General features: G+C 44.0%; 3 non-coding genes across 3 annotated transcripts; all 3 read left to right on the top strand.

Moving 5' to 3' along the window:
• Positions 1-1,623: 1,623 nt before the first annotated feature.
• On the top strand, positions 1,624-1,694 carry trnag-acc. The gene has a single exon. It is a non-coding gene; the product is annotated as a tRNA-Gly (tRNA).
• Positions 1,695-2,234: 540 nt separating this feature from the next.
• On the top strand, positions 2,235-2,305 carry trnag-acc. The gene has a single exon. It is a non-coding gene; the product is annotated as a tRNA-Gly (tRNA).
• Positions 2,306-3,396: 1,091 nt separating this feature from the next.
• trnag-acc lies at positions 3,397-3,467 on the top strand. The gene has a single exon. It is a non-coding gene; the product is annotated as a tRNA-Gly (tRNA).
• The last annotated feature ends 426 nt before the right edge of the window (positions 3,468-3,893 follow it).

Raw genomic sequence — 3,893 nt, forward strand, 5'->3', positions numbered from 1 at the left:
AAACGCAATTTCGATTTCTTTGTATGTTTTTGACATGTGAAGAAATTGACAATAAAGCAGACTTTGACTTTGACTTTGGTACAAATAAAAATTGGGCAGAAACTATCCGAATTAAAGTGAAGTGGTAAGTAATTGCACATTACAGTTAAAGTACGGTATTGCAGATGTATATGTAAACAAATGGTACTGAAAAAAAAAACTGTCAGCAGTGCACATTGAAATGTAAGTAGTGCAAAAAGGTAAGTAGTGCAAAAGATGCAGATATAAACAGTTGTTACTATAGTAACAGTCAGCAGTGCAGGTGAACATTATAGTATTGAAGATAACAAAATGGAGGCAGGTGTGAGGAGGGAGAGGAGAGTCTATCAGTATATGAGGGGAGTGGGATCAATGAGGATTAGAGTTCAATAAAGAGACAGCTCTGGAGAAAAAACTGTTCTTTAGTCTGCTGGTCCTGGTCCGGAGGCACCTGAAACGCCTGCCGGAGGGCAGGAGAGAAAACAGTCTGTGGGCTGGGTAAGAGGAGTCCTTAAGGATGCTGCGAGCTCGATGCAGACAGCGTTTCCTCTGGATGTGCTCAATGGCGGGTAGTGGAGTCCCAGTGATGCGCTGGGCAGTTTTCACCACCCGCTGCAGTGCCTTGCGCTCTGCAATAGAACAGCTCCCATACCACACTGTTGCACAGTTGGTCAGGATGCTTTCTATAGCACAGAGATAGAAGTTCACCAGGATAGTTGAGGAGAGCTGATTCTTCCTCAGTGTCCTCAGGAAGAAAAGGCGCTGGTGAGCCTTCTTGACCAGGCAGGAGGTGTTGGTTGACCAGGACATATCTGCCGAGATGTGGATCCCCAGAAACTTGAAACTGGAGACACGCTCAACAGCCATTCCATTGATGTGGAGGGTGTCTTGCGTGCATCTTCGCTCTTTTCTGAAGTCCAGGATGAGTTCCTTCGTTTTGGTAGTGTTGAGGAGCTGGTTATTTTCAGTGCACCATGTGGCCAGGTGCTTGATCTCTTCCCTATAGGCAGTCTAATCAATGTTGCTGATGAGACCGATCACTGTTGTGTCGTCCGCAAACTTGATAATGGAATTAGATTAGTACACAGGCTTGGTGAAGAGGGAGTAGAGAAACGGGCTCAGCACAGAGCCCTGTGGTACACCAGTGTTGAGTGTGATGGACGTGGAGCAGTTGGAGACTGATCGAACATTCTGGGGTCTGTTGGTAAGAAAGTCCAAAATCCAGTTGCACGTGGAGGTGTTGATGCCCAGGTCTCCAAGTTTAGCTATAAACGTAGCCGGGATGACAATAATAAATGTGGTAGAAGACCCGGGTCCGATTCCCGGCCAATGCAGCTTTCCTTTGCTAATACTCGGGAGTAGCCATTGCACAAAAGCGGAATGTTTGTGTGAAGGCAAACAGCTCATTTCCAGTGATGTTAACTTCTAGATTTCATTCATGCATGTTAGCTTCATTTTGGTTGTCGGTGCACTAGGCAGCCGAAAAGTCTGTGATCTGTGTTTAATGCAACTTGGAAAAAATTACCTTTTTACTGGCACTTTGGAAAAACATAATGTGGCCATGCAGACTGATTTGTTTTCAGTGGTGCTATCAAAGCACATTAGGCATTGGTGGTTCAGTGGTAGAATTGTCGCCTACCACGCGGGAGACCCGGGTCCAATTCCTGGCCAATGCAGCTTTCCTTTACTGCTGTTCGGAAATAGACCCTGCTCAAGAGAGGCATGTTCTTGTGAAACCAAACAACTCATTTCTGGTGATGTTAACTTCTAGATTCCAGCCATGCATGTTTGCTACATTTTGATTTTTGGTGCACTTGGCGCCCAAGAGTGTGTGATCCGTGTTTGATGGAACATGGATAAAATTACGTTTTTACTGGCACTTGTGAAAACATAATGTGGCCATGCAGACTAATTTTTTTTCAGTGGTGCGATTAAAAGTGCAATAGGCATTGGTGGTTCAGTGGTAGAAACCGGTAGTAGCCATTGCACATAAGGGGAATGTTTGTGTGAAGGCAAAAAGCTAATAGTGATGTTAACTTTTAGATTTCAGTCATGGATGATAGCTCCGTTTTGATTTTTAGTGCACTAGGCGCCCAAGAGTCTTAGATCCGTGTTTGATGGAACTTGGAAAAAATTACCTTTTTACTGGCACTTTGGAAAAACATAGTGGCCATGCAGACTGATTTGTTTTCAGTGGTGCAATAAAAGCACATTAGGCATTGGTGGTTCAGTGGTAGAATTCTCGCCTACCACGCGGGAGACCCGGGTCCGATTACTGGCCAATGCGGCTTTCCTTGACTACTGTTTGGAAATAGACCCTGCTCAAGAGGGGCATGTTTGTGTGAAAGCAAACAACTAATTTCTGGTGATGTTAACTTCTAGATTCCAGCCATGCATGTTAGCTCCATTTTGATTTTTGGTGCACTAGGCGCCCAAGAGTCTGTGATCCGTGTTTGATTGAACATGGATAAAAAATACGTTTTTACTGGCACTTGTGAAAACATAATGTGGCCATGCAGACTGATTTTTTTTCAGTGGTGCAATTAATAGCACATTAGGCATCGGTGGTTCAGTGGTAGAATTCCCGCCTATCACGCAGGAGACCTTGGTCCGATTCCCTGCCATTGCAGCTTTCCTTTGCTAATACTCGGGAGTAGCTATTGCATAATAGGGGCTTGTTTGTGTGAAAGCAAACAACTCATTTCTGGTAATGTTAACTTCTGGATTCCAGCCATGCTTGTTAGCTTCATTTTGGTTGTCGGTGCACTAGGCAGCCCAAGAGTCTGTTATCAGTGTTTGATGGAAGATGGATAAAATTACGTTTTTACGGGCACTTGTGAAAACATAATGTGGCCATGCAGACTGATTTGTTTTCAGTAGCTCCGTTTTGATTTTTAGTGCACTAGGCGCCCAAGAGTCTGTGATCTGTGTTTGATGAAACTTGGAAAAAATTACCTTTTTACTGGCACTTTGGGAAAAACATAATGTGGCCATGCAGACTGACTTGTTTTCAGTGGTGCAATTTGAAGCACATTAGGCATTGGTAGTTCAGTGGAAGAATTCTCGCATGCCACGCGGGAGACCCTGCTCCGATTCCCGGCCAATGCAGCTTTCCTTTGCTAATACTCGGGAGTAGCCATTGCACAAAAGGGGAATGTTTGTGTGAAGGCAAACAGCTCATTTCTAGTGTTGTTAATTTCTAGATTTCATTCATGCTTGTTATCTTCCTTTTGGTTGTCGGTGCACTAGGCAGCCCAAGAGTCTGTTATCAGTTTTGATGGAAAATGGATAAAATTACGATTTTACTGGCACTTGTGAAAACATAATGTGGCCATGCAGACTGATTTGTTTTCAGTGGTGCAATTAGAAGCAAATTAGGCTTTGGTGGTTCAGTGGTAGAATTCTCGCCTACCACGCGGGAGACCTGGGTCTGATTCCCGGCCAATGCAGCTTTCCTTTGCTAATACTCAGGAGTAGCCATTGCACAAAAGTGGAATGTTTTGGTGAAGGCAAAAAGCTCATTTCTAGTGATCTTAACTTCTAGATTTCATTCATGCATGTTAGCTTCATTTTGGTTGTCGGTGCACTAGGCAGACCAAGAGTCTTTTATCAGTGTTTGATGGAAGATGGATAAAATTACGTTTTTACTGGCACTTGTGACAACATAATGTGGCCATGCAGACTTATTTGTTTTCAGTGGAGCAATTGAAAGCACATTAGGCTTGGTGGTTCAGTGGTAGAATTGTTGCCTACCACGTGGGAGACCTGGGTCTGATTCCCGGCCAATGCATCTTTCTTTTGCTAATACTCGGGAGTAGTCATTGCACAAAAGGGGAATGTTTGTGTGAAGGCAAACAGCTCATTTCTAGTGATGT

The sequence above is a fragment of the Etheostoma cragini genome, chromosome 23 (genome assembly GCF_013103735.1).
Source record: "Etheostoma cragini isolate CJK2018 chromosome 23, CSU_Ecrag_1.0, whole genome shotgun sequence".
Classification (NCBI taxonomy): domain Eukaryota; kingdom Metazoa; phylum Chordata; class Actinopteri; order Perciformes; family Percidae; genus Etheostoma; species Etheostoma cragini.